Below are 13,433 nucleotides of genomic sequence, written 5' to 3' on the forward strand. Positions count from 1 at the left end.
GTTGTTTTTCAGACTGGAGAATGGTAGATAGTGATGTTCCACAAGATAGCAGAATTTCAAAATTTGCTGATGACAACAAACTTGGAGCTGCAGCAACCAGTGAGCACAATATGAACAGCCGACAACAGGGCATAGATAGGGTAGTAGAATGGACAGAATGGTGGCAGATAGAATTTTATACTGACAAGTGTGAAGTGATGCATTTTGACAGAGGGATTAAGGAGAGGCAATGTAGATGTAATAGCATAATTCTAAAGAATGTGCTGGAACAGAGGGACCTGGGGGTGCAGGTGCATCGATCTTTGAAGGTGGCAAGATACATTGAGAGAATAGTTAGTAAAGCATAAGGAATCTTAGGCTTCATAAATAGAAGTAGTCAGTACAATTTTGGTGAACCTCTATACAGCTCTGGTTAGCCACAACTCTGTCCTGTTCTTGTCACCACATTTCAGGAACGATATGAGGGTCCTTGAGAGGGTGCTGAGGAGATTTAACAGAAGGGTTCCAGGGATGGAGCATTTTAGTTACAAGGTTAGGTTGGCTGAGCTGGCTTGTTCTCCTTAGAACAAAAGAGATTGAGGGGAGATTTAATAGAAGTGTACCAGATTATGACTGGCTGGGATAAGTTAGACAAGGAAACATTGTTCCCATTAACAAATGGCACAAGGAGTGGTGACCACAAATTGCCACTTCTGTGGAAAAAAAAGATGCGGGGAGTATGAGGAAGCACTGTTTTTATATCTCAAGTGATAATGACCTGGAACTCGCTGCCCACAAGAGTGGTGGAGTCAGAAATGATCAATGCCTTCAGGAGGAATTCTGAGAAAAGTAAGCTTGCAGGGCTACGGGCATCGAGCCTGACTGCGTTGCTCTGTGCAGAGATGGCATGGACCGAGTTGTCTCATTCGCTGCTGCAAATGACAATGAAGTTTTGCAGTGCTCTCACCGCACGTGGCTCCTGTTCCTTTCATGCCACCTCATCGTTGTTTTCTATCCCTTCTTCTGGCCAGTTCAGACGAACTTCTCTGCAGTGTGAAGCTGTTTCTCATTGCACCCCGTTTCTAAAATTATGCGTTCCAGGTGAGGCTCGAACTCATAATCTCGGCACAGTTCATTCATTGCACTGCTGTTTTAGTACCACGCGCAAACCGATTGCGCCACTGGCGCCAGAGCACTCCCCATCTAGTATGGGGAATTACAGGCAAGTTAGCCTAACATCAGTCGTCTGGAAAATGTTCTATTCTGTGATAAAGGAAGTATTAACAAGCACTTGGAAAATCATTGTCTGATCAAACAAAGTTAACATGTTTTTACCGAATAGAAATCTTGATTGACAGATTTATTCCAGAATTCTGAGGATGTAACTGAAAGGGCAGGAATGTGGTATAATTGGATTTTCAAAAGGCATTCGGTAAGATACCATCGAAGATTAATACACTGGATAATCGCTCATGGAATTGAAGTGATATATTAGCATGCAAGGAGGACTTAGAGGTTAGCGGACAGAAAGCAACGAGTAGGGATAAATGGAGCATTTTCAAGATATCAGACCGTAACTCGTGGAGTGCCTCAAGGATCAGTGCTGGGGCCACAGCGATGTCCAATACCGAGAGTGTGGTGGAAGCAGATTCGGTCCTGGGTTGAAGAGAAGATTGGTCCTTATCATCATTGATGCCAGCCTTTAGATAATTCCATTAAATCCACGTGCTATCAAGAGACGGGTGAAAGCACTGAATATCGAAAACATGATGGGCCCTGACACAATTCCAACTGTCATACTGAAGATCTGTGCTCTCGAACCAGCTGTGGCCTGAGAGAAGTTGTTTCAGTACAATTGCAAAAAGCACATCTTCCTGACAATGCGAAATTAGCCCAGCTATGTCCTGTCTACAAAAATCGGGAAAAGTCCAATCCGCCCATTAACTACCCCATCAGTCTACTCTCAATCATCAGCAAAATGTGGAAGGTATCGTTGACAGTGCTATCAATAAACACTTACTCAGTAACACATCGCTGACCGATGCTCAGTTTAGATTCCACCAGGGGCACTCAATTCCAGACTTCATTACAACCTTGGCCAAACATGGAAAATAGAGCTGTATCAGAGAGGTGACAGTGTCTGCCTTTGACATCAAGGTAACATTAGACCCAGTATGGGATCAAGGAGCCCGAGCAAAACTGGAGGCAATGGGAAAGAGAGGGGAAACGCTCCACGAGATGAAGTCATACCTAACACAAAGGTATGTCCTCGGGGCAGTGTTTGCCAGAGTGGTTGGGGAGGGTTAAACTAAAATGGCAGGGGGGTGGGAAACTTTGCAAGGAGTCAGAGGAAGGGTGATCAAGGAAAAGAACCAAAGGGGAATAAGAAAAGTGATAGGCAGAGAAATCAAGGGCCAGAATCAAACAGGGCCACAGTGTAAAATAGTGGGAAGGAGAAAAGGAATGTTAAAAAGACAAGCCTTAAGTCTTTGTGACTTAACGTGTGGATTATTAACAATCTTCTTCTTTGTCCTCCTTGTCTCCAGATACAATGGGTAAGCGCCTGGAGGTGGTCAGTGCTTTGTGGAGCAGTGCTTGGAGTGGCTATAAAGGCCAATTCGAGAGTGACAGACACTTCCACATGTGCTGCAGATAAAATTGGTTGTCAGGGCTGTTACACAGTTGGCTCTCCCCTTGCATTTCTGTCTTTTTTCCTGCCAACTGCTCAGTCTCTTCGACTCACCACGCTTTAGCCCCGCCTTTATGGCTACCCACCAGCTCTGACGATCACTGGCAACTGACTCCAATGACGTGTGATCAATGTCACAGGACTTCATGTTGCGCTTGCAGACGTCTTTAAAGCAGAGACATGGACGGCTGGTGGGTCTGGTACCAGTGACGAGCTCACTGCACAATGTGTCCTTGGGGATCTTGCCATCTTCCATGCAGCTCACATGGCCAAGCCATCTCAAGCACCGCTGGGTCTGTGGGATGCATAAGTTGGGGTTGTTGGCGGCCTCGAGGACTTCTGTGTTGGAGATCCGATCCAGCCACCTGATGCCAAGGATTCTCTGGAGGCAGCGAACATGGAATGAATTGAAACATCGCTCTTGGCTGACATACGTTGTCCAGGCCTCGCTGCTGTAAAGCAAGGTACTGAGGACACAGGCTTGATACACTCGGACCTTTGTGTTCCGTGTCAGTGCGCCATTTTCCCACACTCTCTTGGCCAGTCTGGACATAGCAGTGGAAGCCTTTCCCATGCGCTTGTTGATTTATGCATCTAGAGACAGGTTACTGGTGATAGTTGAGCCTTGGTAGGTGAACTCTTGAACCACTTTCGGAGCGTGATCACCGATCTTGATGGATGGAGCATTTCTGATGTCCTGTCCCATGATATTCATTTTCTTGAGGCTGATTGTTCGGCCAAATTCGTTGTAGGCAGCCGCAAACCTATCGATGAGACTCTGCAGACACTCTTCAGTGTGAGATGTTAATGCAGCATCGTCAGCAAAGAGGAGTTCCCTGATGAGTACTTTCCGTACTTTGGTCTTCGCTCTTAGATGGGAAAGGTTGAACAACCTGCCACCTGATCTTGTGTGGAGGAAAATTCCTTCTTCTGAAGACTTGAACGCATGTGAGAGCAGCAGGGAGAAGAAGATCCCAAACAGTGTTGGTGCGAGAACACAGTCCTGTTTCACGCCACTCAAGATAGGAAAGGGGTCTGATGAGGCACCGCTGTACTGGATTGTGCCTTTCATATTGTCATGGAATGAGGTGATGATACTTTGTGGCTTTGGTGGACATCCGATCTTTTCTAGTAATCTGAAGAGACCACGTCTGCTGACGAGGTCAAAGGCTTTGGTGAGATCAATGAAAGCAACGTAGAGGGGCATCTGTTTTTCACGGCCTTTCTCCAGTAGCTGACGAAGGGAGAACAGCATGTCAATGATCAATCTCTCTGCTCGAAAGCTACATTGTGCCTCAGGGTAGACATGCACGGCCAGCTTCTGGAGTCTGTTTAAAGCGACTGGAGCGAAGATTTCCCCACTATACTGAGCAGGGTGACTCCACGGTAGTTGTTGCAGTCACCGCGGTCACCTTTGTTCTTATAGAGGGTGATGATATTGGCATCGTGCATGTCCTGTGGTACTGCTCCCTCGACCCAACACAGTCAAAGCAGTTCGTATAGTGCTGAGAGTATAGCAGGCTTAGCACTCTTGATTATTTCAGGGGTAATGCTGTCCTTCCCAGGGGCATTTCCGCTGGCCAGAGAATCAATGGCATCACTGAGTTCCGATTTTGTTTGCTGTACATCCAGCTCATCCATGACTGGCAGAGACTGGGCTGCATTGAGGGCGGTCTGAGTGACAACATTTTCCCTGGAGTACAGTTCTAGGTAGTGCTCCACCCAGAGGTCCATTTGTTCGCGTTGGTCAGTGGTTGTGTCCCCTGATTTAGATTTGAGGGGGGCGATCTTCTTGATGGTTGGCCCAGAAGCTCTCTTAATGCCATCATACATATCTCTGATTCTTCCGGTGTCGGAGGCCAGCTGAATATGGCTGCATAGATGTTGCCAGTAGTCATTTGTGCAGCGCCTGGCTGTTCTTCGTGCAGCATTTCTGGCTGCTGTAAGTGCTACAATTGTTAGCTCGCTGGGGGCTTTCTTGTAGTTCAACAGTGCAATGCGCTTAGCGGCTATGACAGAGTCCAGCTCTTCAAAGTGAGATTGAAACCAGTCTGCATTCTATTTCACACATTTACCATAGGTGATCATAGCTGACACATAGATGGCGTCTCTGATGTGGGCCCACTTGTTCTCTGCATCCCCTGTGGGAGTGGTTTGAAGGGCTTTTTCAAGTTGAATTTGGAAATTTATGTAACAGCTGTGGATAAGAAATTCTGCTTGGAGTGATGCAGCTTCTTTGGTTTGAGTCTAACCTTGCTGCACACCAGGGAATGGTCGGTATGAGCAATAAAGTGGATGAATTAATTGCGCGATTGGATGTAAACGGGTACGATATAGTTGGGATTACAGAGACATCGCTGCAGGCTGACCAGAGATGGGAAACGAACATCCAGGGTATTTGAAATAAAAACAAGAAATGCTGGAAATACTCAGCAGGTCTGGCAGCATCTGTGGAGAGAGAAGATAACGTTTCAGGTCAGTGACCCTTCTTCAGAACTGGCAAATATTGGAAATGTAAAAGGTAATAAGCAAGTAAAGTATGGGTGCGGCAAGAGATAACAAGGAGAAGGTGGAAATAGGACAAGGTCACAGAATTGTTGGCCAGAAGGTCATGGAGCAATGATACGTAAATTGTGCGTTGAAAGACAAAGCATTCGTACAGAAAGGGTGTCAACGGACTGAAAATTGAACAGCTGCAAGTACAAACATGAAAAAAATAGTGGGTAAGCAAATTGATCAAACTAATGTATGGTAGATGAAGTATAATGTGAATAAATGTGATGTTATCCACTTTGGTGGCAAAAACAGGAAGGCAGATTATTATCTGAATGCCAAAAAAACTGAGAGAGGAGAATATCCAACGAGACCTGGGTGTTCTTGTTCGCCAGTCACTAAACGTAAGCATGCAGGTGCAACAGGTGTTTAAATAAATGCAAATGTTAAAATGGCCTTCATTGTGATAGGATTCGAGTGCAGGAGCATGAATGTCTTGCTGCAATTATACAGGGCCTTGGTGAGGCCACACCTGGAAAACTGAGCAGTTTTGGTCGCCTTATCTGAGGGAGGATGTTCTTGCTCTCGAGGGAGTGCAACGAAGGTGTACCAGACTGAATTTTGGGATGGCGAGACTGACGTATGAGAGATTGAATTGGTTAGGATTATATTCGCTGGAGATCAGAAAAGTGAAGGGGTGGGGGCGGGGGTGGGTGGTGGGTGTGGGGTGGGGGCGGGTTGTGTGTGTGTGGGGGTGGGGAGGGGGATCTCATAGAAACCTATAAATTTCTAACAGGCCTTGACAGGGTAGATGCAGGAAGGATGTTCCAGATGGTGGGGGAGTCCAGAACCAGTGGTCATAGTCTAAGGATACGGGGTAAACCATTGCTCAGTGACACTCAGTTTGGGTTCTGCCAGGGCCACTCAGCTCCTGGCCTCATTATAGCCTTGGTTCAAACATTGACAAACGAGCTGAACTCAAGAGGTGAGGTGAGAGTGACTGCCCTTGACATCAAGGCAGCCTTTGACCGAGTATGGCATCAAGGAGCCCTGGCAAAACTGAGGTCAAGGGAAATCAGGGGGAAAGCCCTTCGCTGTCTGGAGTCATACCTGGTGCAAAGGAAGATGGTTGTGGTTGTTGGAGGTCAATCATCTGAGCTCCAGGATATTACTGCAGGAGTTCCTCAGGGTAGTGTCCTAGGCCCAACCATCTTCAACTGCTTTATCAATGGCTTTCCTTCAATCATAAGGTCAGAAGTGGGGATGTTCGCTGATGATTGCACAATGTTCAGCACCATTCGTGACTCCTCAGATACTGAAGCTGTCCGTGTAGAAATGCAGCAAGACCTGGACAATATCCAGGCTTGGGCTGATAAGTGGCAAGTAACATTCGCGCCACACAAGTGCCAGACAATGTCCATCTCCAACAAGAGAGAATCTAACCATCTCCCCTTGACATTCAACAGCATTACCATCGCTGAATCCCCCACTATCAACATCCTAGGGGTTACCATTGACCAGAAACTGAACTGGAGTAGCCATATAAATACCATGGCTACAAGAGCAGGTCAGAGGCTAGGAATCCTGAGGCGAGTAACTCAGTTTCTGACTCCCCAAAGCCTGCCCACCATCTACAAGGCATAAGTCAGGAGTGTGATGGAATACTCTCCACTTGCCTGGATGGGTGCACTCCAACAACACTCAAGAAGCTCAACACCATCCAGGACAAAGCAGCCCGCTTGATTGTCACCCCATCTACAAACATTCACTCCCTCCACCACCGATGCACAGTGGCAGCAGTATGTACCACCTACAAGATGCACTGCAGCAATGCACCAAGGCTCCTTAGACAGCACCTTCCAAACCCGCGACATCTACCAACTAGAAGGACAAGGGCAGCAAATACATGGGAACACCACTACCTGCAAGTTCCCCTCCAAGTCACACACCATCCTGACTTGGAACTATATCGCCGCTCCTTCACTGTCGCTTGGTCAAAATCCTGGAACTCCCTTCCGAACAGCACTGTGGGTATACCTACACCAAATGGACTGCAGCGGTTCAGGAAGGGAGCTCACCATCACCTTCTCAAGGGCAATTAGGGATGGGCAATAAATGCTGGCCTGGCCAGCGTCGCCCACATCCCATGAATGAATTTTTAAAAATTCAGGACTGAGATGAGGAGACGTTTCTTCACCCAGAAAGTGGTGAACCTGTGGAATTCGCTCCCCCAGAAAGCAGTTGAGGTCAAAACATTGTATGTTTTCAAGCTCTTGGGCTCAAAGGGATCGATGGATGTGGAGGAAAAGCAGAAACAGATTAGTGAGTTGTATGATCAGCCATGATCATAATGAATGGCGGACCAGGCTCGAAGGGCCGAATGGACTACTCCTGCTCCTATCTTCTATACTTCTATTTTAAAAGGAAGATGGTTGTGTTGTTGGGCGTCAATCATCTCAGCTCCTGGACATAATTGCAGGAGTTCCTCAGAGTCTTGTCCTGGACCCAATCAACTTCAGATTCTTCATCAATGACCGTCCCTCCATCACGAGGTCAGACGTGGGGATGCTCGCTGATGATTGCACTATGGTTGGTACCATTCTCGACTCCTCAGACACTGAAGCAGTCCATATGCATATGCAGCAAGGCCTGGACTACAGTCAAGCTTGGACTGATAAACGGCAAGTTACAGTCACACCACACAATTGCTGGACAATTTTCATCCCCAACAAGAGAAATTCTAAACATCTCCCCTTGAAGTTCAACGGCATTATCATTGCTGAATCCTCCACCATCAACATCTTGGGGATTAGCCTTGCCCAGAAACCAGGAACAGCGATAAACATACGGGGGCTGCAAGAGTGGGTCCGGGGCTGGAAATTCTGCAACTCATCTTCTAACTCCCCAAAACCTGTCCACCATCTAGAAGGCAGAAGTCAGGGTGTGATGGAAAGCTCTCCACTTGCCTGCATGATTTCAGCCCCAAACACACTCTGAAGGTTCAACAGCATCTAAGACGAACCAACCTGCTTCATCATCACCCTATCCACCACATTAAACATTCACTTGCTCCACTATGGTGCACAGTGGCAGCAGTCCGTACCATATACATGATGTACCGCAGCAACTCACCAATGCTCCTTTCACAACTGCTTGCAAACCTGCAACCAGTATCACCTCGAAGGACAAGAGCAGTAGATGCATGGGAACACCGCCACCTGCATGCCTCCCTCCAAGTCACACAGCATCCTGACCTAGAACTATATTGCTGGGTCAAAATGCCGGAATTCCCTCCCTAACATCACTGTCTGAGTGCCTCCCCATATAGACTTCAGCGGTTCAAGAAGGCAGCTCACCATCACCTTCCCAAGCACAATTACTGATGGGCAGTAAATGCTGGCATTGCCAGGGACTCTCATATCCCAATAAGGAAGAAGAAAAATAATGGGTAATTATCTGAAGAGAAACATTTGCAGAGCTATGTTGAAAATGCAGATGTGTTGGACCAGCTGAGTTGCTCTTGCAGAGAGCCAGGATGCACAAGAAAGGCCATAGGATCTCCTTCTGTACTGTAACGATTTTGTTATTCTGTTCTATTCTGTTGTAAAAAGAGAAATTTGGCTTCAACTGCACAATATGCTGGTTAGACCATACCTGGAATACTGTGTATAGTTTTGGTCGCAGCACATTATAAAGGATACACATTGGCCTTGGAAACAGGGCAGTGAAATTTCACCAGAATGCAGCCAAGGCTCTAATGGTTAAATTATGAGATGTGATTAATTAAAATAGGCTTGCATTCCATAGACTTTGGGAGGTTAATGGGTGATTTGATTGAGTATTTTAGGATCAGGAAATGAATGAGGAGGGTAAATAGAGAGAAACGTCTTTTTCACTTGATCATTGTGGACAGGAAGCTAACTAGAAAAATTGTATTCAATTTTAAATGGTGAGGGAGCATTCCTTTTCTCCCAGTGTGCACATTCTGTCATGAATCGACCTGTTGAAAGGCACTGAGAGGGTTTCAGAGCACAGCTACTGAAACATCTGCAGATGGTGAATATCCAGACTCCTTTTGAATGAGCCGAGAGTTTCTGCCCCAACTACCCATTTAGATAGTGAGTTTCAGACCCTCACCACCCTCTGGGTGAAAAGACTTCTCCTCATCTCCCATCTCCCTTCTAACTTTTCTACCAATCACTTTAAATCTATGCCCCTCGTCTCTGATCTCTCTTCCAAAGTAAATAGGCCAGTCACCTCCACTCTATCCAGGCCCCTCAACATCTTGTACATTTCAATCAGATCTCCCGTCAGCCATCTCTGTTCCAAGAACAACCCGAAAATAAATTAACAACTCCATTTCCCATAAGATTCACAAAGCTGGAGACTGGATTTTCCTTTTCGTACCATTCAATTTTTCGCACTCCCAAGTGCAAATACTTTCCAAAACCGCCTCGCTGTCCTTCACCTTTCATCATGCCCAGGGATGAGGAAATTCAGTTATGTGGAGATTCTGGGCACGTGGCGGCCAAATACAAAGCAGCTGTAAGCTGGAAGGCCACCAGACAAAGGACTGGAAGTAGAGTAAGTGCTGCAACATGTGTGATGAGGACACCTGGACAGGACCTACCCAAAACGCAGCCTCAGTTACACATAGGCAGAAATAATCAAGGAGGAACAGGAGGAAGGAACAGCAAACATGTCTGCTGCAAAGTTCCAAAATGTGAACCACATTGACTCACACAGAGTGAACAGTCATATACACCAAGAGTGACGAAAGCCTAAAGAGAGACAGCCAGGACAAAACAGTGCCACTAATTTGGCTGAGTTCTGTTTCATTTCTGACTTCTTAAAATTTATTTCATGGGATATGGGCATCGCTGGCAAGACTAGCATTTATTGCCCATCCCTAATTTCCCTTGAGAAGGTGGTGGTGAGCTGCCTTCTTGAACCACTGCAGTCCATGTGGTGTCGGTGCACGGACAGTGCTGTTAGGGAGGGTGTTCCAGGATTTTGATCCAATATCAGTAAAGGAACGGTGATATATTTCCAAGTCAGGATGGTGTGTGGCCTGGAGTGGAACTTGCAGATAGTGATGTTCCCACTCATCTGCTGTCCTTGCCCTTCCAGGTGGCAGAGGTCACGCGTTTGCAAAGTGCTGTTGAAGGAGTTGTGGTGAGTTGCTGCAGTGTATCTTGTAGATGATACACACTGCTGCCACTGTGCTTTGGTGGCAAAGGGAGTGAATGTTTGTGGTGGTGGATGGGCTGCCAATCAAGTGGGCTGATATGTCCCGGATGATGTTGAGCTTCCTGAATGCAGCTCCAATATCATTCAAGTAAGTGGAGAGTATTCCATCGCACTCCTGACTTGTGTCTTGTAGATGGCGGACAGGCTTTGGGGTGTCAGGTGTTGGGTTAATCGCTGCAGAATTCCCAGCCTCGGACCCGCTGTTGTAGATACAGTATGTATGTGGCTAATTCAGTTCTGTTTCTGGTCAATGGCATCCCCCAAAGTTGTTGATAGTCGGGGTTTCAGCGATCATAATTCCATTGAACTGGGGTTCCATTCCCAATGCGGTCATAATTTGTGTTATATCGGTGACCAATGGTGCACCACAGGGATCGGTGCTGGGACCCTTGCTGTTTCTTATATCAGCAGAAAAGCTGCTCAGGTGGAAAGTCCAAAATAAAAGCATCACATGTTCGAAAGATTCAGCAGATCAGGCAGCTTATGTCGAGAAATCCTCTTCACTGAAAAAGATCTTTCTCAAACAATTGTGTTAGACTATCACAGCTGATTCAGTGGGACTGTGAATGTATAATGGTGAATACTCTGTGTTGTGGTCACAGCAACTCCAAATCCAGACAGAGCTTGCTTTGTGTCTTAAACCGGCTGCTGCACCAACTAATGGAATGCAACAAATAACCAATCCTTACTTCTTGAAAATGAATTTCTTCTTGATGGAGAAAAAAAACTACTGTCTCCTTTTACAGTATTTCACTTACACATGCCTGTGCTTCACGTTCCAACATTCAAACCCGCCCCTTCTCTCAGATTATTCCTTCCACTATTAACACTCACTTGCTTCCATTTCATTTCACTGCGGCTCAGCTGACTGTAACATTCACTTTCACGGTCTTAAAGCCGTTAACATCGCTCGGTTACCACCGCTGTTTCGAGGCTGCACACGTTCCATTCACACCAATGTTCATTTGGACCTTGAACTGAGTCGAGACACTTAGGTCCGACCGCTGGGCAGACACATGCTGCAAAAGCAGGGCTGGCCTTTGGAAGGCCAGCGGTGGGTTGTTGACAATATTTCTTTGAGGAATCTTCTTTGCCAAGGGATGTGAATTGATGAACTGGGTTTTGTTTTCATGGCAGATGATGTTTTTCTCATGAAATGTGTTCTGTGATGAATTAATGGAGAAAGAAACTGGAACACACTACCTGAAGGGGTGGTAGCGGCAGGAACACTCACAACATTTAATAAGTATTTCGATGAGCACTTGAAACGCCATAGCATACAAGGCCGCGGGCCAAGTGCTCGAAATGGGATTAGAATAGATGGGTGCTTGATAGCTGGCACAGATACGATGGTCCGAAGGGCCTATTCCTGTGCTGTATAGCTGTATAACTCTAAAGTTGATGAGGGTAGCGGTAATGTGATTGATGTTGTGGAGATGGACTTCAAAAAGCATTTGGTGAAATACCACATAATCAACTTGTTAGAAAAATTAAAGTGATGGAATCAAAGGACCAGTGACAGCGCGGATACATAATTTTCTGAGGTACATAAAACAGAGAAGAGCGAGAAGAGAAGAGGACTGATTTCCAGGGTGATGGGGAAAAGCTGGATTGTGGGATTAAACTGACTGATTTTTCAAAGAGCCGGTGCAGGCTCAGCGGGTCGAGAGGATTCCTTCTGTGTTGTAAACTACACTGATTCCATCATGGGAATTTTAACATACACTGGGAGATGCAACTCAACTCAAGGCTCAAAGACAATGATTCCCCAGAATATGTCTAATTTCAGCAATTGTCTAATGCATTGTACCAATGATTTAATTAGAAGAGCGAGCAGCATCCGAGCTGTGATGGCCGGGTGGTTAAGGCGTTGGACTTGAAATCCAATGGGGAATTTCCCTGCGCAGGTTCAAACCCTGCTCGCAGTGGCTTTGTGTCATTTTTCTTGAGTTGGCTGCTCACTTTGCTGGTTGGAAATGTTCAAATGTCTCAGTATCAATCAGAGATCGTGGATTTGTCATAAACTGAACAAAAGGCAAAAAATGTGTGAGAAATAAACAAACAAATCAGCAGAAATGGGAAAAGCAGTTAATATCGAAAAGCGTGGGTGAGCTTCACTGGTGTTCGAGTGGTGTGGGATCAATGCATTCACTCTCGCGTTCTGGGTTCGATTCCTGGTCAGAAAGTAATCAGTTTTTTTTACTGTGATGACAACTCTCACAAACGTGACTGACATTAAAAAGAAACAGCAAATGGTTCGCAACTCGGCGGTCATAGAGTTATACAGCAGAAAAACAGGCCCTTCGGCCAATCGTGTCTGTGCCGGTCATGAAGAACCTAACTATTCTAATCCCATTTTTCAGCACTTGGTTTTTTTTTTATTTCCAAAATATACTTTATTCATAAAAATCTCTAAAAATTACATTGCCAAACAGTTTCCAAACAGCACCAAAAAATACAAACATTGCAAGGGAGATCAGTTTCCTTCAATACTGTCATGAGTTTCTTCCCAACCCTTCTGTTTCACAATTGTCATGTCAATTACAGTTTTACATTGACAGCAATTGAGAATATTAACGATACAGTTCGAGGGGTTTCTCATTGATCCAGCCCCTCAGTCCAGCTTGGTGGGGGAACCTTACACTGTGGTCTTTCCCCATTGAGCCTTTGCTGCGGCTGCCCCAAGCTTTTGTGCGTTCCTCAGCACGTAGTCCTGGACCTTGGAATGTGCCAGTCTGCAACATTCGGTGGTGGACAACTCTTTGCGCTGGAAGACCAGCAAGTTTCGGGCAGACCAAAGGGTGTCTTTCACCGAATTGATAGTCCTCCAGCAGCAGTTGATGTTTGTCTCGGTGTGCGTCCCTGGGAACAGCCCGTCGAGCACAGACTCCTGTGTTACAGAGCTGCTTGGGATGAACCTTGACAAAAACCACTGCATTTCTTTCCACACCTGCTTTGCAAAGGCACATTCCAGGTGGAGGAGTGTGACCATCTCTTCCCCACCACAGCCAACGTGGGGGCA

At 46.2% G+C, this 13,433-nt stretch overlaps 1 non-coding gene across 1 annotated transcript; it reads left to right on the forward strand.

Annotated features, from left to right (window-relative positions):
• Nucleotides 1–12,255: 12,255 nt before the first annotated feature.
• On the forward strand, nucleotides 12,256–12,339 carry trnas-uga (transfer RNA serine (anticodon UGA)). The gene has a single exon. It is a non-coding gene; the product is annotated as a tRNA-Ser (tRNA).
• Nucleotides 12,340–13,433: the final 1,094 nt, after the last annotated feature.

Source organism: Heterodontus francisci, chromosome 34, assembly GCF_036365525.1.
Source record: "Heterodontus francisci isolate sHetFra1 chromosome 34, sHetFra1.hap1, whole genome shotgun sequence".
NCBI lineage: Eukaryota > Metazoa > Chordata > Chondrichthyes > Heterodontiformes > Heterodontidae > Heterodontus > Heterodontus francisci.